General features: G+C 39.4%; 1 long non-coding RNA gene across 2 annotated transcripts; it reads right to left on the minus strand.

Annotated features, from left to right (window-relative positions):
• Positions 1-1,858: 1,858 nt before the first annotated feature.
• Positions 1,859-19,412, minus strand: LOC136847592 (uncharacterized). Of its 2 annotated transcripts, XR_010855780.1 has the most exons (7): positions 19,279-19,412; positions 14,147-14,240; positions 7,048-7,334; positions 3,793-3,917; positions 2,533-2,704; positions 2,058-2,408; positions 1,859-2,008 (listed from the first exon to the last, which is right to left on the minus strand). It is a non-coding gene; the product is annotated as an uncharacterized lncRNA (long non-coding RNA). The 2 variants fall into 2 exon arrangements; XR_010855779.1 differs by having other exon boundaries at positions 1,859-2,408.
• Positions 19,413-25,181: the final 5,769 nt, after the last annotated feature.

The raw sequence follows: 25,181 nt of genomic DNA on the forward strand, positions 1-25,181 counted from the left end.
GGAGTGATAATTACTGAAATACTTTTTGAAGGCAATATTCTTTATCATTTGGCAATCAAATAAAAAACTATATCCTCATTTCAATTTATCATCAAGCTTCCATTTAGTTTAATGTCCAAATATATTGTAGGAAAAGCATAACTACTCTGAGGCGCGCGCGCGCGCACAGAGAGAGAGAGAGAGAGAGAGAGAGAGAGAGAGAGAGAGAGAGAGAGAGAGAGAGAGAGAGAGAGAGAGAGAGAGAGAGAGAGCGAGCATAATTCTTTGTTGAAAACACAAGCTTATGTATGAGGCTTGAGTTCCAGTTTCATCCCATAATGCCGCATATTTCAAGCAGTTGTTGGCAACTTTTGTTAGCCGAGGATATTACATACTAGCCGATCGCTAATTAACACGAGCAAGCTTTCCAAACCTTGACTGAATAATCTCAGATGGGATTATAGTCTGAGGCAGCAGTTCTATGTTATCTCTTAATCAGTCTTCTCTTACGGTTATGTAAATTGGCATTTTAACTGATAAGATATAAAGTGTACAGAGTATATAATTTCACAATTTAGAGTTCCTCTTCTGAAAGACAGTCTGCCAAATTGCTCGCCTGGCCATGTCTCCCCTTAAATTTGAATGACGCTTGTATGTCATTACATAATCCTCGGCTCGTTTATTGAACCAGAATGCAAGATCTGACATACAAGCGTCACTCAAGTATGGCCTGAAATAACAAGCGAAAGCAAGAGATTCCTCTAGAAGTAAGGAGTGTGTAAAGAGCTGGCTGGTTGCCTGGGATAGCTATAGTCTGCGTGCATTCCCGCACATTTTAATATTCTTAATCGCTTGCTTGTTATTATCATATTGATAGCCCTACCTATACTTTGTAGCATTGCCATCCATGACATTTAAGCTACGAAATTTTACGAGACACAAGACGATAAATGATGAATGCAGTGCGATGCCATGTAAGGAATGAAAGAATACATGTAATCTTAAAAAATTTCTTCTTTATTTCACTACCAAATATCTTAATATTGAAGTAATTTATATATTATAATCCTTCAACCACTGGCTTGACATGTTTAGAGATGAAATTGGGAAACACTACTGTTCTTTGGGTACAACCGAGGTGTAATGAACGTTATAACTTTTGAAAGACATGTTCCTCAGGTGTCGGAGCAATATGTTTACTCTGGAGCTTTGAGAGAGACTGCAGACTGGCCATTTTCCAGCGCTGTGATTGGCTGACTACTAGCCAATCAACAGAGTCGTAAGGGAGGGCGCTTGGCACCAAATGCACGGCTGATGTAAATGTACTATAGCAACTGCACTTTGATATAAGTACTGGCAATTCATAGAGTGATAATTTCCATAATCAACCCACTCTTCAACTTACAAAGGAACAATGGGTGTTATTGGTAATACCTGAAGTATCACTACTACCAAATTTATGTATGGTAAGTTCACATGCTCTGAATTGTAACGATAAACAGTCTCGATGCAAAGTAACCATATACAACCACAAATGATGACCTGCAACGACAATGAGTGTCATTTGATTAATCATTACTTTCCTACAATCTGTTTTCGTTCATTTATTGCAAAAACTCCCCATGAATTGCCAGTACTTATATCAAAGTACTGGCAATTCATAGAGTTTTTTGCAATATAGTTTAGAAGAATGAACGAAAGTAGATTGTAGGAAAGTAATGATTAATCAAATGACACTCATTGTCGTTGCAGGTCATCGATTTGTGGCTGTGTATATGGTTACTTTGCATGAACGAGACTGTATCGTTACAATATTCAGAGCATGTGAACTTTACCATACATAAATTTGCAGTAGTGATACTTTCAGGTAATTACCCATTGTATTCCTTGTAAGTTGGGAGTGAAGGTTGATTATGGAAATTTGTTTACACGTGGTGAGCTCAGGAATGAGTAATTAATGACAACCTTCTACTTTCAGGAGTAACGCTGAATAGACTTTAGCTGCATCTGAGCAGTAAGGACTTCGAAGCTCATATGAAGCAGGAAACCCCTGCATCTGAGCAGTAAGGACTTCGAACCTCATATGAAGCAGGAAACCCTTAGGATGTATGCTTTATAACAGGATTTCTCAAAACCATCATAATTGTATTCATAAAGACCTTTAATACTGTATACTCTTGTTTTTTCAAATCCTGAATTTATTACAGTTGCGAGCGCTGGACTCTGCCACCCCACAGCAACAAAAAAGAAACAGCAACAAAAAAGAAAAAAAAATAAAACTTTAGGCATCCAGAAAATTTCTAAAAATTTGCCCTGGATTACCAGCTTCCATAATTTTTTAACGTCGGTAGAGGTGACGCCCTCTTTCAAGCTTGAATGTCCATCTTCCACCGATTTGTGGCAGTACTGCCTCCTTTAGAAGTTCTCTCCTGCAAAAACAAAGACAAATTAAGAAACAGATCATATATGTGTATACAACTGTATTACAGGGCATTGCTTAATCATCACATTTGCAACTATTTTACATTTCATCGGAATCAAGACTTAACTGACCTGGACAAACAACCAAGAAAAAATCACGTATATCGCCAGGGCCCGTTTCTTTTTTTTAATTGGCCTAGAATGCCAGTTTGCAGTGATGTCATCTTTGTGATTGATATCCTCTTCTTCAAAAAGCTTTAAATTCCATTGGGTTCTTTTGGCAACCTCACATTCTCACTTTTCCCTGAAACAATAGTTTTAAGATATGAAGTAGCATAAGGAAATTCAAGTCAAATTGCACTGTGAACAACGCTGCAAGTAATTTTGTCAAATCCGTCTAAAAAAATACACACTACAAACATCAGTTATATAGACTGATCACACTGAAATCCAAAGAGTGTACCAATGATATAGAAGGGTGGAGCTGGGATAGAGGCAGCTTAAACAAATTCATTTACAAATACCCACAAAAACTTCATTACATTTAAATATTACATTTAAAACAAACACTCTCTCATGAAGTTTCATTATATGAGGCCTTAGTTACCAAACACGCTTTCAGACCCTAAAACTGCAAGGAATAATAATTCGTAGGAATATAACTATTAATTAATTTGAAAGATTTGCCAATGTTTTTAACCTGTAGATCTACATGAAAAAAAAAAAACTAAATGACTGACAAAACAATGTTGTGTGTATTCTGAATGTACCCCATTCATTTACTGAATAACCTCTAAGGCATGAAGAAAAAAGAAGGGAAACTATTTTCATACACTAACGTGTGTCAGTTAATGGAAGCACTGAAATGACACCCTTTGCTATCATCAAAGTAAAAAAAAAAGTTGGTTTTCAAAGTAAAAAAAAAAGTTGGTTTTACTGTTTAACTCCAAATAAAAAATGACAAATGACCATGAAGTATCTAAATCAACACCAGTACCAAAAATATACTGAAATGTATCATCACTACCCCTTACCCTTATTTGGGTACTTATTATTCACGAATTTTTATAAATAAGCAACAATTTAAAACTGTCCTGGTCAGGGATCTCTGCAAAATACTATTTTGACATTTTACAGGAACCTACATAACCTTCAAAAACTCCAGCACACAGCAGGAAAATGATTGGCTAACAAGACAATATGACTCCATGACCCATTTTATAAATAATATTCCTGTCTCATCTGGCTGGAGAGAGAGAGAGAGAGAGAGAGAGAGAGAGAGAGAGAGAGAGAGAGAGAGAGAGAGAGAGAGAGAGAGAGAGAGAGAGAGAGAGAGACTGACTCATCAAGCAACTAATTATGGATATATTACATCACCAAAATGTAACTTACATCATAACACAATTTGGGTCGTCCTTCAAGGAGTTGAATTTCATAAAACATTACTGCTCTCTCCAAATCTAATGGGAACACCTCACAGTATATCTTCTTTCTAATACTGTACGTCTGCACCACATCTGAAAACAAAATAGGTTCATTAAAAACTAAAGTAATCAAAATTTCCAAGTTCATTACAACTGGGGGGAAGCATACACCTTCTGCATACATATTAAAATTTCTATTTGCAGCTGCAAAGGCCAAGGAATTGGGAAGTCTGTACTCTAGCCCTGTATCCTAGTATTAATGACAGCTGCTGTAAATCACAGCTGCTGTAAATCAAGGAGCTTTTCTCTAGCACCAGGAAGCAAATTACATATGGGAGATGATCAAAAAGCCCAAATCATAAAACTAAAATTTACCATGGTGACTAGAATTTAACATTTTGAGCAAGTTACATGTAGCAAAAGAATATATTTCACAACCATAACTAAAGCTTTGAAATAATCCAATCTCAATGAAATTTTGATAACGTTACGTTAACTCTATAATTGGTAAGAAAATACCTTCAGAAAATACAAAGTTCCTGAGTAATGGGCCTGCCAAGTTTCCTGTCAAAGACTAAACCTAGGAAGTGTCCTTCTATAACTATTAAAAAAAAGTCTGGATTATGGTGTATACGTCGAATACATTATAATCGCACAAGTACTCTTGCTTAGAGGTTTTCAACATTACTTTTCAGCCAAACTTAGTGTAGTACATCAATAATTAATTGCAGTTTACTCTCTGCCACAGCCACCTAAGAACAACAAGCGGAATAACCACTGCTACACTATGAGAGTAAGCACACTGCCTTCATGCATATCTTCCTGGCACCTTTCTTCAGATTAAGCCTGTCCAAACTTGGACTATGTGAAACTTATAAAAAAAACCTTTGTTTAAAAAAAAATGTCTACCATATGCCTCCTGTCAAAGTAAAGTTACATAATGCTGCTTGGCAGCAGAGGTTTCACACATGAGAATTTAAGAGCAATAATGTTTATTGTGTAGTGTACTTTTAGAAGTAGTGTGTCAGCTCACAAAATTATAATTTTAAATATCAAACCAGCTTTGCAATGGTCATTTATCCTTTACTATGCTTAAACATCAGGTTCATACAATTAAATTGTGGTCTTTTCCATCTTAAGAAGTGCTGAAAACACTACCAACTTCTGTTTTTCATTAAATATCTTGCCATACAGTCTAGTATGCTGAGTATAAAATACCTTGATTTTTCTGAAATGCCATTAACCATTTCACAATGGAGATTATCTGGACCAGAGGAAATGTTGCCACAACCAACCCATTTCTGTAAGACACGTTACAATCCTTTCTATTTATTAGAAAAGTCTACGACTAGCTGTTCTTCCCTTCTGAGCTGATTCCCTAGGGAATTGTATGATTTTTCTGGAGAATATGTTCTGCACATTTTCATGCTTCCTCTGCATTGATTAGGTGAAAATATTAGAGAAATTACTTTTTTCTATATGCTACTAATGACGCTTTAGCTGCAAGATACAAAAGCTGCCTATGACTGCCTCTTGCTGTCTTCTTTGCTCTAGGAAACAGCTTATAAACCACAGTTTTTACAAAAATTTCTCACTGCAAAGGTGAGTTATAGTTGTTCTTGTACCACAGATGGTTGAGTAATTCAGACCACTTGGGCACTGGGCATCTAAACATGCCTCTGGGTCTTGGTAATGTACATGCAACATTTCACTTTGTATATCAATACTACTATCCACTATTGGAAAACCATAATTTCCTTCAATTTTAATTCAACACCATGTAGATGATCCAAGAAACACCAGACCACTGTTAGTAATTTTATGAGTATGATCACTGTTGTGCCAATCATCATTTGTTCTCCAACCTAAACTGATGCTTGAGTTGCTACTAAAAACAGCAAGTTCTGTGGAGGTCTTATTAGGATTTTGGTAGATTTTCTGGCTGTTCCACAGGAGCCCAATACACAATTGTCATTTTATCAAAATAGCATTTTAACAGCTCAACCCCCATAAAGGCAGGTGCACCAATAACTGGTGCAGGAGAGCCAGCATCAGCTGGCTTCATCTCTTAAGGAGGTAGAGGTAGGGAGGTGGGTGGGTGGATGGATGGATGGATGCCTGTGTGTGTGCCCCAACTAATGTTGAGATTATAACCCGCCCATCATTAGTTTACATGTACAGTACATTAGTTTACATGTAATGGAGGAGTTTTAATATCCCTCATGAAGTAGTAAAGGTGTATCTGGCTAATATTCCTTGAAACTGTCACACTTTAAATCATGATTCACCTTTACTTGCTGGTAAGGGTCTGGAATCTTTGCTTCAAACAGTTCTCTTCTTTAACTGACTACTGAGAATTCAAATGTCAGTACCAAAGGACTGCAATGCAATTTTGTTTTTCTTTCCTCAACATAATATTTGCCTAGGGGTGCTTTCTGGGATAAAGTTGCTGGCTACTTAAATGTTTGCTTCAAGCAAATTAACATGGTTTTCATTACCAAAGTGGTACATTAATTTTTTCTGTATTTGCCACTGACTCCTCCCTACAATCAACACAAAGTACCTCTCTCTCAACCTTTACTTCCTTCACCAAGGTTGATTTACATGGTCATAAGCTGAGCAGTAAGTACATCACAAGAGGAATTACATTAAATTGCTCCTTTTATAACAAGCCCGTTTCAAGAAAATAATCTTTGTTTGAAGGTTTTATTTTGCGTAAAACTAGTTTTATTTCCAGATAGTGCTTCCATTCCTTTTAATTTTTTACTTTTGAAGGGTGTCTGCACTTCTCTCAAGACAGTTCCTTTGCTCAACAGCAGAAATTATGGTAATCATAACCTTTATGTTGCCATCCTCAAGTCTCAAAATCAGGAATCTACCCTAACAACCACAGCAGAATACAGTACTGTACTGTAAAATCTATCAGAGAATAACCATTCACTACACTTCTCTTTATCAAAGAACAACCACTAAGTACACTTCTCATTTCCTCTCTGATTCTAGCTTGTGTTACCATGAGTCTTTCAAGTGAGCACCCCTCAAAATTATAATTAACCAAAATACTGTAATCACTAAATTTAAAAAATCAAATGTAAGATTACTTCGTGAACTCTAGGATAACGCTAACCATCCCCCCCACCTCTTCTCTCTCTCTCGTCCCTGATGACTGTTACACGTTTTCAGTAATCTACTCTGGGAAATAAAATATCACTGTCACACTTACCATTTCTCAAACTTGTCTACGTAAACAAAATTAGTCTGGAATCCATGGACTTCCCCTATTGGCAGGCACAGGCATCATCCAAATAAACGCAAATAGAAGTCAAAGAACCCCAACGTTGCTTGAGGTCAGCTATCAAAAGCACCAGCTCTCACTGTGAATACTGATCATCAGTATGAAATCCAAGGTGGGCATTATACAAAATCAGGTCAATGCTCCTTTTAAGTTCACGACTTCTCACATCTTTTTCTTTTAGCATTCAGTCTTGATGCTCCCAATCTAATCTGCTTCTGAAATCATAAAATGTTTCAAATATTAAACTTTAATCACAACAGTCATTCAACACCATTTAGAAATATTTAAGAGCTTTTTCAATGATACTACTACAGACTTATATAAAGCATTTTTTCAAGTTCAAGCTGAGAATTTTAATTCAATATTACACATTTTAATCACATGAAAAATGATATTTTCATAATAAAATAAATTTTTGAACATACTTACCTGGTAGTTATATATATAGCTTAAGTCCCTGACGCGCTGCAGAATTTCAAAACTCGCGGCAATCGCCGATGGGTAGTCAGGTACCACTAGTGCCCTCTACCCAGGTACCTGAACCATTCCAACTGTTCCTCAGATCTTCCATGGCCCTAGTCTCTAGAGGAGGAGGGTGGGAATTTAATCATATATAACTTCAGGTAAGTATGTTCAAAAATTTATTTTATTATGAAAATATTTTTAAACATCTGACTTACCTGGTAGTTATATATATAGCTGATTTTTTAACTTTGGTGGAGGGTCAGAGACAGCCAACATCTTTGGAATTTTGCTTAAGGGTTAATCCAACCAACAGGTTCTTACCTGGTTTAAGGAAGTTGACTTCAATGAACTCCCCCTCATTATGTCTGCTTTCCTTAAGAGGTCCAGCGATCCACTCAGGGGGCTGAAGACCTCTAGGAGCTGCCAACCGGTGTACCAACCTCTATGTGACAGACGACCTATAATACCCTTGTTCCGGCGCTGCCAAAGGGAACAAACTGAATACCTGACTAAAATCAATGATTGCGGAAGATTGCGTCCAATCTCCACAAACAACCATAAGATTACAACTATTCCAAGGCAAGAATCAAGGGCATCGATTTATGGGATTGCAGGGTAGTCCTTCTCCCACTACTGAGTTAGCTGCTATAAATGGTCCCAGTGTATAGCAGTCGTCATAAAGCGTTTGTACTTGCTTCAAGTAGTGTGAGGCAAACACTGACTTGCTTCTCCAGAAGGTAGAGTCCATGATACTTTGTAGGGACCCATTCTGTCTAAAGGCTACAGAGGTTGCAACCGCTCTGCCCTCATGGGTTTTAACCTTTAGAAGCTTAAGGTCCGCTTCACTGCATTCTGAATGCGCTTCCCTTATCAACTGTCTAATGAAAAAGGATAACGCATTCTTTGACATTGGTAGAGAGGGCTTCTTAACTGAACACCAAAGCGCCTCTGACTTGCCTCGTAAATTCTTCGTCCTTTGCAGGTACGCTCTCAGAGCTCTTACCGGACAGAGGACTCTCTCTAACTCCTCACCTGCGATCTCTGCCAGATTCATAATCTCGAAAGCCTTGGGCCATGGTTGTGAAGGACGTTCATTCTTAGCTAAAAACCCCAGTTGTAGAGAGCAGATAGCTTTGCCGTTCCTAAAACCGACGGTTTTATTGAAGGCATGTACTTCACTGACTCTTTTAGCTGTCGCCAAGCAAACCAAAAATAGAGTCTTCATTGTGAGATCTTTAAATGAAATCTCTTGCAAAGGTTCGAACCTATCGGACATGAGGAACTTTAGGACCACGTCTAGGTTCCACGCTGGTGAGATTTGACTTTTCTCTTTGGTAGTCTCGAATGATCTGAGAAGGTCTTGGAGATCCTTATTGGCAGACAAATCCAAGTTTCTGTGTCTGAAGACAGCTGTTAACATGCTCCTGTATCCCTTAATAGTCGAGACTGAAAAAAGTTACGTCTCCTCTTAAGGTAAAGAAGAAAATCCGCTATCTGGGTCACAGAGGTACTGGAAGAGGACACGGAGTTGTTTTTACACCAACCTCTAAAAATATCCCACTTGGATTGGTATACCCTGATGGTAGATGACCTCCTAGCTCTTTGCGATCACTCTAGCTGCCTCCTTTGAAAACCCTCTAGCTCTTGAGTTTTCGATAGTCTGAAGGCTGTTAGCTGTAGACCTTGGAGGTTTTGGTGATACCTTTCCAAGTGGGGTTGTTTGAGTAGATCTGGCCTTAAGGCAGACTTCTCGGCGTGTCCACCATCCATTCCCGTACCTCTGTGAACCATTCTCTTGTTGGCCAAGGGACCACTAGAGTCATCCTGGTGCTCTCGTGGGACACGAACTCTGAATGACTCTGTTTATGATCTTGAAGGGGAAAAGCGTAAACGTCTAGGTTGGACCAATTTAAAAGGAACGCATCTATGAATGCGTTGCCGGGGTCTGGCACAGGAGAGCAGTACGTCTCCATCCTCTTCGTTTGAGCTGTGGCGAAGAGGTCTATGCATGGACGACCCCAAATCCGCCACAATTCTCTGCAGACATCTTGGTGAAGAGTCCATTCTGTTGCCAGGACTTGACCTTTCCTGCTCAGACTGTCTGCCCTCACATTTCTTTCCCCCTGAATGAAACGTGTCAACAATGTCACATTTTTCTCTTTGGCCCAGATAAGGAGTTGCCTCGACGTTTCGTACAGTGACCTGGAGTGGGTTCCGCCTTGCTTGTTGATGTAGGCCAACGCCGTCGTGTTGTCGGAGTTGACCTGTACGACCTTGTCTTGGACTGAGTGTTGTAACTCTTTGAGGGCTAAAAATATTGCAGTCAGCTCCTTTTGATTTATGTGGAGCTTCTCTTGCTCTCTGGTCCAGAATCCTGATACTTCCAACTTTCCCAATGTTGCTCCCCACCCCGAGTCCGACGCGTCGAGAACAACACTAGGTCTGGTTCTTCTGTTTTAATGAAAGGCCCTCCTGAAGCTTGACTGGGTCGTTCCACCACTGAAGGCATTGTTTCATCGCCTCTGAAATGGGGATACACTCTTTCTCTAGCCCGTCCTCTCTGCTCCAATACCGACTGAGGTGGAATTGAGTGGGCGAAGGTTTAGTCTTCCTAAGGAAACAAACTGTTCTAGCGAGGAAAGGGTCCCTAGCAGGCTCATCCATTCCCTCGCGAGCACATCCGTTTCCCCAGAAAGTCCTTTAATTTTACCAAGGTCTGTTCCATCCTTGATGGTGACGGAAAAACCGAAAATCGAGACTGAATCCTCATCCCTAGATACAGGATCTCTTGAGATGGGGTTAGATGTGACTTCTGCCTGTTTACCAGAAGTCCTAGTTCCTCTGATAAACAGATTGTCGTTTGAAGATCCTCCAGACAGCGATTGAAGGAAGGAGCTCTGAGAAGCCAGTCGTCCAGATACAGAGAGGCCCTGATGCCTCTCGTGTGCAGCATTCCGCTACATTCGACATCAGTCTGGTGAATATTTGGGGCGCTGTGCTTAGGCCGAAACAAAGAGCCCGAAACTGGAATACTCTTCTTGAAGACAAATCTCAGGTATTTCTTGGAGCCCGGGTGGATAGGAATGTGGAGATATGCATCCTGAAGGTCCAAGAAACCATCCAGTCGTGTTGTCTGACTGCTGCTAACACTGATTTTGTTGTTTCCATGGTAAACTTCGTCTTTTGTACAAAGACGTTGAGGGCACTCACGTCCATTACTGGTCTCCAACCCCCGTGCTCTTGGGAACCAGGAAAGGTGGTTGTAAAAATCCTGGCGAATCCAGATTTTGTATTTTCTCTATTGCGTTCTTCTGCAATAATAAAAGAAACTTGCTGTTGAATCGCCTGTGCCTTGGACTCGTCTCTGTATCTGGGAGACAGATCTATTGGTTTGTCTGTTAACGGGGCTTTCTTAGGAAAGGATTTTGTATCCATCCTGAGTAGTTGAATGGACCAAAGATCCGCTCCTCTTTTCTTCCACACCTGCCAGAAGTTGAACAGCCTGGCACCTACCGCTGCCTGAAGGGGGAGAACGTCAAGTCCTGTTTCTTCCCTGTCTAGAGCCACTCCTTGCTGTAGATCTTCTACCCGCCCTCGAGGAACCTCTACCTGAGGGCCGACCACGAAAGGGCTGAGATCCCTGAAACACAGAAGCCTCAGCCTTAGTTTTTTAGTCATGAAAGTCGTTGGTAAGACTTTTCTTGCTGTCTTCGATATAAGATCTTGTGTGGTTTTTCTGAGCTAAGGATGTAGAAACCTCTTTAACCAAGTCTTGAGGAAGAGGTGAGAAGGAAAAAAGGTGTAAATTAGTTCCGCTTTTTGACTGGATGTGACCCCATTAGCTAGGAAGCAAAAGATGGGCCCTTTTCTTCAGGATTCCTGCTGAAAAGCGCCGCTAATTCGTTGGCCCCGTCTCTGATTCCTTTATCCATACACGACATCAGATGTACAAATTCTTCTGTGTCGGTCGTGCTGAATAATCCCATCTTTCTTCCTAACGCTCCCAGGGTCCAGTCCAGAAAGTTAAAGACCTCGAGGCCCTAAAAATTCCTTTGAGGTGGTCCAACTCTGATGTTGACCAACAAAACCGTTCTCCCCATGGCACTCGGCGAGATGAATCAACAAGATTCGAGAAGTCTCCTTGGAAGAGGCAGGTATTCCAAGGGCGAACGATTCTCCAGTTTGATACCAAATGCTCGATCTTGAAGCTAGTTTGGCTGGAGGAAAAGCAAAAAGGCCGTCTTTCCTTGTTCCTTCTTTGAAAGCATCCATTCATTCATCATTTTAAGAGCTCTCTTGGACGAGCGGGACAAAACCATCTTCATAAAAGCTGACTCCTTGGCGTCTTCCCAAGAGTAAAGGAGGAAGGTGGGGGGCGAGAGCCGTCGGAATAAAGTTTTCTGGGAAAACTTCCGCCAAAAAAGTTTCATAAGTTTTGAAGTCTGATGAAAGTTGATGGCCTTTACTCTTCTTCTTCGAAACTTCTTCGATATGATCCGCGGGAGACTGAGGGATATCATCAATCTCTTCTTCTGATTGACCAAAACCAAGCGGCGTCTTTCAAAGTATCACCTGGCTGGCTCGGCGTCCTGGTGTCCAGTCTCAAAACGTCTGGTGTCTTGGCGTCCATCTTCTTTTAGTGATAAAGTATGGCGTCCAGCCTCCTGACGCCTGGCGTCTTGGCGTTCAGATTCTTGATGCCTGGCGTCCTGGTGTCCAACTTCGTGACGCCTGGCGTCCTGGCGTCCAGATTCTTGACGTCTGGCGTCCAAGCTCTTGACGCCTGGCGTCCTGGCGTCCATCCTCTTGAGCAACTCGGGCGTCCTGGCGTCCAGACTTCTGACGATCATTGTTTCTTTCCAACCTTAAGGTCGCTTGAGAACTGGCCGTCTGTGCGACATCTGTCAAAAAGCCTCAGGTTGACGTAAAATGATTGAGGCTTCTTGAATAGGAGAAACATTTTTCCCACGTTAAGCTGTCCCGCCGCTGCCAAGTCACTTGAGAACTGGCCACCTGTGCGACATCGGTCAAAAAGTTTCCTCAGGGCGACGTACAGCCATCGGTGGACAAAAGTCTGCATCCGTCTTTTCTGCAGGTTGAAAGACTTGCATCAGGAAAGGTTTCCGTTGCATGTCCTGAATTAGACTGATTTGCGGAGCTACCTGCTGCTGGGGATCGACATGGGGAGGTGCAATATCAACTACTATTTCATTTTCTTCGATGAGACGTTGGAAATGATGTTCTGGGGACGCCCGATCTCATTTTCGTCATCAGCGGAAGCAGCGTGACGCCGTGCGACAACATCGTCTGCTTTTCGCTGGAGAGCAATTGTCCGAACTAAGAGGGGAACGCTCTGGACTGCTCCAGTGACTACATCGGAAGTAGGAAGTGTCAAACCCGGCAGTGCTCCACCGAAGGAAGTTTCCTTTTGAGGGGTCTCGATACGGCCGTATGGCGCCAGCCCCGTCTAATAACAGCGTCTTCTGACGAGGATGAAAACACTTTAACCTCGCCTTTCCTATGGCGAGGGTGAGCGTCCTGGGAGCGTCAGGTACACTCGAGGGACGACTGCCTGGTAGCTAAAGCCTCTCGCCTCCCTTCGTCTGTCGACATTCCTTCTCACAGGGTTGGTGAGCTTGGAAGAGGTCTAGGACTAGGAGCACGACAGGACCGAAAGCAATCGCACCCTCCACAACACTTGCACTTTTATTTTTCTCATTAACACTGGAATGTTTCAGATCTCTCATTCGACCATAAATCCTCTCTGTCTCTTGCGAGGATTCTACCTTTTGTCCAAGGGTTTGAATGGCCGTCATCATGTCCTTCAAGGTTGGTTCCTTATCAGTATCAGTGGGGGTTCTGGGACTACCACTACTGGGGAATGAATAATAGGATTGATATGAGGAGAATCTTCAATTCCTGACTATCTCTAGAAGAGCGAGATTTACTACTCGGCTCTTCTGATCCTATCCCTTTCAAGCTTAGAAACATATGGTAGTAATCCATCCACTCTTTTTCTGATAAACCAAAACATTCATCACATCTGTCCTTTAACTCGCAATTTTACCTCTGCAGTTTACACAAATGAGTGGGGATCAACGCGGCTTTAGCAAGCCAGGTTTTACCCTTCACACATTCTCACACTCGAAGCAGAGTCAGACATCTTGGAAAGTGAAAAAATCGTAAGAAAAATCCACCAGTGAGCAAAGGTCAAAATCAACAATATCTAACAAATCCAGAAAATCCAAAGCAAATCCAAAAAACAAGCGAAAGCCAAAGCCAAAGTGTACTTCACCAAAACTCTGTGAAAAATCACGGGCCAAACAGGCAAAATTCTTAACGATGCAACGGTATGGCGGCAGGAAGATCTGAGGAACAGTTGGAATGGTTCAAGGTACACCTGGGTAGAGGGCGCACTAGTGGTACACCTGACTACCATCGGCGATTGCTGCGAGTTTTGAAATTCTGCCGTCAGGGACTTAAGCTATATATATAACTACCAGGTAAGTCAGATGTTTAAAAATTTAAGTTACATTCTTACAACAGACAAATAATACTGTACCTCTAAAGACTGCAATATGCCAAACTGATGTCCTGCAACTTATGCTACTTTTATTACGCCTGTATAACTCTGGCCTCATCCATCCTTTAAACATCTGAAAAATGAAAAGTTCTTTTACCATAAACTAAAAAAGACCTGTTACGTTAATATCTATCTTGCAATTACTCTATTACCATAAAATACACCAAAAGAAATCTGTTATGTTAATAACTATCTCGTAATTACTCTGAGTGCAAAAACAGCAAGAGGTGGGTGGAGTGTTAATCATGACCCAAACCACTCTTGGGTGGATCTGGGATAATTTGTAATCCAATAATGTTGATTTCATAAGCATTATTTTGTAGAGTAACCTAGTTGGGTTCTGAATGGATTGATTGTGGTCCTATTTAATATAGGTAAATAAGGACTGGTTTTGAAACGGACAGTACCCCAAAGGTGGTTAAGTACCTGCTGTGTTCAATAATTTTTCCTTCTATACATTTTTGTTTATTTGATATCAGTGCCAAGGCTTTTCTTTGTTTTTACAGTAATTACTTTTGTGATATAGTGTGTTTGTGTATAGTCTGACCTAATAGTGTGAGACCAATATTCGAGATTTTATTTCCCATACATAGCTGAATACACTTGATTTGCAAATTCCTTGATCCAAACTTTTAGTGTATGTTAAATGTTGAAAATGCTTTTGTGGGAAAACATCTGTCATCAGATATTAAGTTTTAAACCTAGGTCATGTAAAAAATAGAGTATCGTGATTGTACAATACCTGTACAGTAACCAAATGTGACTTCTGTATATGAACTGTAGGGCCAATTAAAGATTTAAAACACCTTGCTGGTAAAGTCTGCAACAGGGACATCTGGTACGGCTTGCCCATTCTAACCCAGAATGGTCAGGAATCTAGTTCTAATTTCAGTGCTTGTATTTAAAAAAAAAGTTGAAGAATGAAGCCAACCTATACTGTTCCAAAGAAATATTCAAAGCAATTGCATAGTGCAATAGATAAGAGGGCTAGCCTAACTTGGTGGGGATGAAGGTTGCCATTGAGAAGACAGACAGTATGATATGAAATTGAGTGTGATCAAACTTTCTGTAAGTACTACCTACAATTTTGAAATAATCATAATCTGATTAACTGATGACTGATATCGAAGTTTGTTAATGCCTCGACACATCAAGAGAGCTAAATCTCTAATATAGTGCTCACCTCAATTACTATAAGAAACCCCAAGCTTTTACCTTTGGCACTGAAGTGAGATAAAAGGCGTTGGTTGTATATCTAGGAAAATACCAATCTTAAAAATTTTACATTTGTTCTCACAAGAAAAACTTCCCACTCTTTCAGCATAAGAGGCTTACTCCCTAGGAAGGAGGACCATTTCTCAAAATGACTAAGTTCAACCCCACCCAAAGTACTGTAGTCAGTAGGCAGCTATATCAGCCACTAATGAGACCAATGACAAAATAATGGGGCTAAATTATAGCTCTAAGGGCCCTTCCCCTCTTATGGGGAAACAAGGAACAAGAGTATAGCTACGGAGCAGTCGGCCTCTCCTAAGAGGAGTTGAAAGGCCAGGGGTAATGTACACACTCATGGACTCCTGAGTCAATTGAATCTACAGTTGGAGTCTCATAAACATGCAGGTGAATACTAATACCTCCCTTTAAAGAGGCAAAATGCTTAAAGGAAACCTTTTATGACTTCCTGCAACAAGCCTTCGAGGATGTCTGTGGGAAGAGGGAAGAGGGGAGGAGGAGGAGGAAAAGTGAAGTTGAGGATGTGGGAGAGGAAGAGGTAGAAGCAGCGCACTTACAATTCTTTACCTTACTTTGACTCTTCAACAACAACTAAGGACAAAGTGAAGGGAGGGAGGTATTGAAGATTCTGGGTACTACCTGTGAGAGGAATTGGAATTGGAATATGTATAAGATTTATGCCAAGGGCCAAGCTATGGGACCCATGTGGTCATTCAAAGCTGAAAGAAAATTGATTCTAAAGGATGATTTAAAGGTGTAAAAGGAGGAAAACCTCACAGTTGCACTAAGAAACAACAGTTAGGAGAGGGTGAAAAGTAAGATGGATTTAAAATATACATGAGGTACAGTCAAAGGAATGAAAGAGGTTGCAGCTAGGGGCTGAAAAGACACTGCAAAGAACCTTATGTAAACCTGTGAGAGGAGTTTTAGTGGCTTCCCTCACAGGTAGAACAGCAACAACAAGAGAGCCAAAGGAGCTGACTTATTCACCGGAACAGCAGTCAGCAGGAGGCTTATCAGTAACAAACAAATTAGCCGAAGCCAATCTGGTCCCAAAAAAATGCCTGAACCATGGGTAACCAAATATACTATGGGATGGCCCCACTGACTCACTCAATACTCCAGGAATACATGCCAGGAACCGACAAGAAATGAGCAGGTGGTGGATCTTTCCTAGATAGTGACCTCCACAGGTTTTAAACCATATGTATCCACCTTTGTGGCATATATAGTACAAGCTTGTTGGGGATTACACACCGTAAAAACAAAAGACTGTAAATATCAAAGATAATGACCCCCAAGAAATATTAGTCCTAGATAACGACCCCCAAAAACCCTTGGGGGCCACTATCTAGGAAAGACCCCAGGTGGTGACAGTTGAGTGAAAGCTGAGGTCTCGCTAGTGGAGAGAGCTGGACAAGCACCTGGCCCATCAATGTTGGTGAGCATAGGAAGAAGAGACAGGATGGTCCAATAGAAAGGGACTGACAAGGTTTGGAAACTTTTCTCCCTAGGCTACCAGTAAATGCTCTTTGGTTTTCTTGAGGTATTTCTCCTACTGTGAGGGAGACCAGCCTGTGTACTTTTCCGAAGTAGAATCAGGACAGGGAATTCTAATTGTGCTAAAAGAAGTGATGTTCAACTGCAACGGAAGGCATAATGCAACCAAATAGCCACTAAAATTTTGCATATATCTGTCATGTCCTTAATGACAACATTCATTACTAAGCAGTCTTAGTCAATGAACCAGCTAATAAAAAAAAATATCAAAAAGCCTTCATTTGACTGTCAAGCATATTGCAGCTGCACTTCCTCTCTTGACAGCTGCCAAAAGAAAAGTATCAGTTTTTGTCTGGTAAGTAATAAACCCTCACGTCCCCAATCAACAACGATTTCATTAACTTGTTTCCATACTTATATGATAGTCTCCAACCTGCATTGAGAATACTCCTATATAAATGATAATGGTTTATGCTCTAGTAAATATGAGTTGCTGCAGATAAACTGAAATGATTATGTAGAATTTGATATATTCTGATTTTCAACTGGTTTAATGATAATTCTCTTGGAACAACCCATACTTGCATAAAGAGTTCAATCTGTTTTACAATGATTGCTGTTATTCCAAGTATTTACCACACACTGTGCATTACATTTCACTATACTGCGGCTACTCGACCTTGAAGGATAAGGCTGGATTCCAACCATTTATGAGCAGTGTGAAACGTATCATTCTATGGTAAATGTAATAAAATGAAAATTTGATGGTAATTCTAAGCCGGCTGTCCATGGTGTGGTAGCCTATGGCAATTGACATTTCCCTATGTTATTTTACCTGCTGAACAGAATTTAAAATATTTTGTCGGTTGACTGTACCTAAAATGTAATTTACCCTTGAAAACTGCACATCTGTACCAGTGGGCAGAGAGAACCGCCAGTGGGTTGCACACAGCTCAAGGTTAAATTACAGTTTAGCAGCAGCTGACCAGCAAAATATTACCTTAAACTCTTGTAAAGCAAGTAAAATAACATATAAAAACGTCAATTGCTATAGTCTAGCTCCACTGCACACTATTCGAAGCTTTCGTAAATGGGAAACAAAACATTACCATTTCTGCTTTCAACTTGGGTGGCCTCTATAGGTCACCGTAGCAGAACAGCGCTGCGCACCTTATCTGCATTTTTTAAGATTACTGCAAACTCATATGTTCGGGCAAGATTTAATTACTTTAAATTCTTGTTCAGCAAGTAAAATAGCACAGGAAAACAATTGCCAGTCTCTCGCAGTTCTCGCTAAGCACAGAAAAGCTGGCGAGTGGTGATTGGTGAACCAAAAGCTAGCGCATGCATTTATTCACCCTTCTTTTTATGCTTGTTTTGATTGACCCCACCAAAAAAAAACAAATTCCTAACGGGTCTCCTTTACTGTTAGCTTTTCTCGAAAGGGTTTTACCACACCAGTTCTACGATAATTTACAGCTTAATTACAGCCAAGCGACAAAATATTACTTTAAATTCTTGTTCAGCAGGTAAAGTTCTATAGAAAAACATCAACTGCCATAGCCTAGCTCACAGCAGACAGCCGGCTTAGATCTACCCATACTAAAATTACCCTTACACTTTATACGGCTTAAGAATAAGCCTCTAAAAAATTTGGCTGCGCAAGTTGCCGGCTAGGTTATCTCAAGTCAATCATCACAGTAAAATAAAGTGTAAAAGGGTTGGGCACCATATTTCCACTGGTTACAGCCTGCTTAAAAACAGACCCAAGAATGGCCGGTTTCAACCGATATGTCCTGTCCTGACCCTACCTTTACCTAACCTATCCTAAGTAAAGGTACTGTGCCCTACCTAGCCTGGCCATGGGGAAGGGTTGAAGCCTTTTTCCCACACCTTTACCTTCTAAATGAGACAATTTGCAGAGCAGAACGTTGTGTGTGCAACTAGCCTGACCTATTATGCTGTGCTCGTCCGTCGCCTTAATAGCCTATATTCAATACACATACTAAAATCTACTGCAACTTAACTGTTTGATATTTTTACCGTCTTATAATTTATCGTTCATTCCCAAAGGAATGGTATTAAACACGGTACTAATGGGAGTGGTTACGGTAATAAAGTACGAATAAGTAGTTCATATCCGTTTAAGACAACCTAACATAAATTACCATAGCAAAATATAATCATTCCAAATCCTGCAGGACAACACTAGCCTAACTCATTCCCAAATGGTTGACGGCCCAACCGGTCATCATGTTCGCCGTGACACTTCGTTCTCAAGATCACAAGACAGCGGTGCTCTAGTTCAATTTCACCCTACATGCACCAATTAAACGTTAAGAAAATTTCCTAATCCTAAGAAATAAAATTATACTTACCTCTGTAACAGCAAAACGAACATCACGAAACACGAAGGGAAAGACATATTCACTTTACAACTGCCAAGGTCTTACTGAAAAAGTCTGCCTAGTAGGCAGCAGTGTTGCCAACCTTCACTTTCAAAACCAGTCAGCCGGACCTCGCTAGTTTCCGTGACGTCTTTTCCTCTTCAGAAGAAAAGGTGGGGTGACATGGAAGTGGGAATGGCTGATATTTGTGAACACTACCATTTGACCCATTAAAAATTAAATTATAATGTCTACCTTCCACTGTAACTTTACGTATGTCATGAAATGAGGATATGAAACGTTTTAAATAAAACCAAAACATTTGGACCTCACCGTCCGTATACCATGGATGCCGCATGTGAAATAAACATGACAAAAATTAAGTCATTTCATGTGTACAATTGCCGCATGTGCGGCTGCAAACAGAGCCAATTGTCCGTCATTCATATACAGTTCAGTAATAAATCTAATCTGATGAAATGAGACTGAAGGCTGTCAATCTTTGAAAAACTTATGAATTTCCTCATTTTTTTTTATCTGCATGGATCTTTAAGGGCTAATAAACAACGACAGAATTTCCACTTAACGGCATTGAAATGTCCCCTATTCTATTAACAATCTTTTAATTGACAGTTTTTCAGCCACTCATTTTGTAATGTATGCTAGTACTGATCAGGCTTCAGTATGTTTTATATGGCACAATTAATCATCTTATGATACAAAAATATGGAGGAAGCAACTGATTTCCAGATCCCGATCAAAACCACATGTTCAGGAAAGCTGAAAGCAACAGCAGGTTCGCCACTGTCAATCGTATATGATGCAGTGACATTTTTTAGGTTCAAGTCAATTTTCTTGTATATTACTAGAATCTTTTAGCAGAAAGCAGTAATACAGCTAACGAAAAAATGAAGGTATTCCTCATTATGGAGTTACAGCTTTGTGGTATTATTTAAGAATTAAAAACTCAAATTCCTCTGAAATCTACCAAACAGATAGGCCTAACTGGAAAACTCCAAATATTAAGCTGGCCGCTAAACTTAAAAATTTCAAGCCAAACCACCAAAAATATCATATTTAGCGCGAAACCCGCGGAAATGGCAACACTGCCGTCCGATTGTAAGTTTGCCAAGGATAAGTGAAACCGTGCTACACAGTATTTCTACATAGGAAGACTGAGACATCCTTGAGAATTTGCATATTTTTATCAATTTCCTTGACACTTGAAGATTTTTTTGGTTCCTCAGTGTAATTTAATAAGACAGATAAGCAGCACATTCAAAAGCGCTAATTATAACAGGAAACGAATCTTTCATTCATAAAAAAAAAAGGTATTATTTTATAAGTTGCCAATACACACTATGAAATTGTAACACATTTTTGAAAAGAGCTCTTCATTCTCATTATTTTGAACCCCATAAACACTATGCGCAAATGATAAATAAAAATGAGAAAATTTACAACCAAGGCAAGAATGCCCTCCTCCATAGCTAATACAGCAAAATTGTAACCAGTCAACACCCGTAGGTGAAGTTATATTGGTATTTTAAAGGTTCTTTTAGTGCCCTATTATTTCCTAGTCATTTTTGCATGAAAAACTCAAAATGGTTTTTCGCGCAAAAATGGCTGGCTGGGGTCTTATTGGCAACTTATAAAATTTTACCCCAAAAAAAAATGGTTGATACCAGTTGCTCATCCTAACAATGATTTATAAATAGTTTATTTCGTTTTACACTGATATGAAAATTTGCCCTTAAAAGTAACTAACGTAACAAAATCGGCTTTAAAAGCGCGTTATCAGCTGCTTTTCATTGCTACATCGCAACCCATCTTGAGTCCACATGTACAATTTAAATATTTAATCATCCATTAACTAATTTTCTCATTATATACCATGATAGTTTTTATAAAAATAAACCATATAACACGAACTAAAATCGAAAAGAAAACAACTTTTAGTTACGTAAATAACTTGTTACCAAATCTCCGTTCGTCAGCAGACAAATTTATTTTTTGAAAATGTCTTATTTCTCTTGTAGGTTTAACCTGACACTTTGGGACCAGTACTGTGATCATCTCAACTGGTTTCAGCAGACTAAAAGAACACTTTTTCAGCTGATACTCTGAGAGAGAGAGCTACGAGTATACAGTTTAATTTGATCATATATGAGAGAGAGAGAGAGAGAGAGAGAGAGAGAGAGAGAGAGAGAGAGAGAGAGCTATAAGTATACAGTGTTTAATTTGATCATGAGAGAGAGAGAGAGAGAGAGAGAGAGAGAGAGAGAGAGAGAGAGAGAGAGAGAGAGAGAGAGAGCTACGAGTATACAGTTTAATTTGATCATATATGAGAGAGAGCTACAAGTATACAGTGTTTAATTTGATCATATGAGAGAGAGAGCTACAAGTATACAGTGTTCAATTTGATCATATATGAAAAAGAGGTGCTTCTAGAACCAGTCTTATACATCACACTCTGCCTAATGTTTTGAGCCCATTGTCCACAGTCTCCATTCCAAATCTAAGAACTTGGTCATTGATAATACAAGTCATTAGGATGTGATAATTCTCTAAAATGGATAATAATGGTAAAATTTTCAAGTTTTGAACAGCAACCAGAGTTAAGTATTTAAAATGTTCTTTACCATCGTGTTTTTTTTTTTTTTAAATCCTATTGAGGACAAGGGCGTACGCAGGATTTTTTTTTTTTTTATCTTTCCTAGATAGTAGGCTTAATCCCCAAAGGTTTTAAACCGGTATGTATCCACCTTGGGGGCGTGTTTAGTACAAGCCCGTTGGGATTACCGTAAAAACATAAACAAGAGACTGTAAATATCATAAAGATAATGACCCCCCAAGAAATATTAGTCCTCGATAACGACCCCCGAAAACCCTTGGCGTCACTGTCTAGGAAAGAGCCCCCCCCTTTTTTTTTTACTGAAAATGGGGGAGATGGCAAATAGTCAGGATTATTATGCACAAGAGAGTTTATGCGATGGCATGAAAAGAGTTAAATAAATTCTAAAAATTTATAAATAATATAAGTAATATAGTAATAAAATGTAATGCAATAAACAGCAAAAATCATATACATTTAAAAAAAAAATGTTACAATGAAAATCAGCAGGAATTGTGGTCAGCCATGACTGCATGATTGTTAACAATCGCGCTAAATATTTTGTCATCTAGAATGCATGCGGAAAGCTTTTTACACAATACGGATAAAAATAAAATAAGGCGCCCAAGTTTTTTCGGCGCAATCGAGTGTTCTGTACAGTGCATAATACTGTATGAGCCGTGGCCCATGAAGGTTTCAGTCATGGCCCGGTGGTGGCCTGTCCTATAGCGTTGCCAGACGCACGATTATGGCTAGCTTTAACCTTAGATAAAATAAAAGCTACTGACGCCAGAGGGCTGCAATTTGGTACGTTTGATGACTGGAGGGTGGGTGATCAACATACCAAATTGCAGCCCTCTAGCCTCAGTAGCTTTTAAGATCTGAGGGCGGACAGAAAAAGTTCGGACGGACAGACAAAGCCGTTACAATAGTTTCCTTTGACAGAAAACTAAAGGGTTGAAGCAAATTACTGACAAGCTAAATATCACGTCATCAAAACTGATCGTAAACGACTGCCCTAACGTTTAAGCGAATGGCGAGTTTCATTATTTTCATTTACTGAGCACATTCTGGCTTCAAAATAAATTGATAATTACACGTTTTTTCTTATATTTAGTTAGATTTGTAAAAATTTGCCTTATAATACGTGAACAGTTAAGAACAAAGTAGCGTGTATTCCAGACCAAGCTTAAATAGCTAACTTAAGAGACTGCTGTTATCTAATTTAGACTTAGCCAAAACATTACTTCACAATCTTAATCGTTCAAATTATTGAGCTTCATAGTCTATATCCCTAAAGGCGAAAGTCAGTTTAAAAATAGATTTAGATTCACATCACCAACAATTATTTGAGATACAGCGACGTTATTGAAGCAATCATCATCCTGTCAATTGCATCCTCGCATCAACAAAAAAGAACTGTAGGCCACAATTCCCATTCATTGTCACTGACATATGAAAACAACTGACTACTGAACACAAGGATGAGTTCCACAAAAATATGAATTAACTATTCAGAGAAGCACATGCAGCACCCAAATAAGACTTTTGACTTCTCTGAAGCAATCGTGGCCACACCCAAATTGGATCCTTTCAAGAACGACTACTTGTTACCTCTAAGTATAAAATAATAATAATAAAATTCATCAGCATCATCAAACAAGGCAATTATATCTACTGATATTTTTTTTTATTTCTGAATTACTGCCTGACTAATTATCTTATTTATCATTAGGCTACTGTAAACTGTACCGAGAAAAATATGGACAAATGTTTTTACTGCCTTTCATCTGAATTACTCATTAAAACTGGTGTAAGTAAAAGAAAGAAGGCATCAAAATATTTCTTATGGTCAACTGGCTATCACAGAATAGTTAAAATTGCCCATTCGTTTAAAATCATATTTAGCGCTTTTCTGGTTTAAGCTGGCTATACGATAGCGCGGGCTCTGGCGCCTAGAGCATCCTGAACATAGTATGCAAAAACAGTGTCAAATAAGTGTTGCCAATTCATTTGACATCGAAGTCCTCGATCTAAGGGGCATACTGCAATATTTTCGCAGTTCCCCTTACTGTCCTTTTAATAACAAGGAAAATTTACTTATGTGACACGCGGATAATTTTTGGTAATGTATTGGATGCTACGCGCTTTTGCTACAGTATCTGCAGTTTCCTTCCCCGTTCCGTTCAGAAATTCTGTAATTTGGAATAAGACTGACAAGCCTTTCATCATCTATTACTCATTTTCATTAAAATAGGGTTGTCAAGGTGGACGGGTCTGAGGCGGAAGAACAATTACGATAGACGGTTTTAGGAGTCCTTGCAAAGGCACATGAGTAAATAATACGAAACACTCAGACATACTACTTAATGGTAAAAGTCTCCTGGCAGAGGTCATAACAAAAACAGAGGCAATGACATTGATGATGATGTTGAACGTAGTGCTGCTCTGATGAAAAGGAGACAAGTAGACGTTAAGGGAAAGGTAGAATCAAAGCTATGATAATTAAGATGTAATGGACAATTTCAATAAAAAATGTCAATTCTAATGTTAATACTAAAACACAATGCGTATTACGATAGAAAATGTTGTAAAATTCAGAGAGCCCTCTATTTCTTTTTTATTTTTTATTTTTTTTTTGCACAATTCACGGATGTATCCTTTTAACTTTGAAAAAATGTGTATGAACAAATCTACCAGGTCTCAGTTAAAAGAGTAAGTGCACTTATGCCACATCTTATAATATAATATATATATATATATATATATATATATATATATATATATATATATATATATATATATATATATATATATATATATATATAATGAATAAGTATATTTGTGTTCGTGACATTTCTTGACAGCTGACCAGTCCTTTGCTTCACCTACACATTACTGGAGATTTTTAAAAGTACCAAAGCAAAAGCAAACTAATAATTTCACTTGCAATACTGGTATTGACAAGAAGCCAATAACCATCTCGCAGCGCCTTTCTTTCACTGGTCAGGTGAAACTGGTCAGTGGGCGCTGCAAGATGTTCAAACTTCAAACCCATAATGGTAACTAAAAAACTCCTTTTGTATGTTAACAGAGAAGTAACAGAGAAAGATGTCTTAAAACACCATAATTGCTGGCCACGTACTTTCTCTCATCTCGTCCCCCGTGGCTTTAAAATAAGAAGAAAAAGAAAAGGGTGGTCACGGCACGGATAGACTTTACAGATGGCATAGTTACGCCTAGTCAAAGTTACCTCAGACCCTCAGTGTGTGACTGACTG

This window comes from Macrobrachium rosenbergii, chromosome 17, assembly GCF_040412425.1.
Source record: "Macrobrachium rosenbergii isolate ZJJX-2024 chromosome 17, ASM4041242v1, whole genome shotgun sequence".
Taxonomy (NCBI): domain Eukaryota; kingdom Metazoa; phylum Arthropoda; class Malacostraca; order Decapoda; family Palaemonidae; genus Macrobrachium; species Macrobrachium rosenbergii.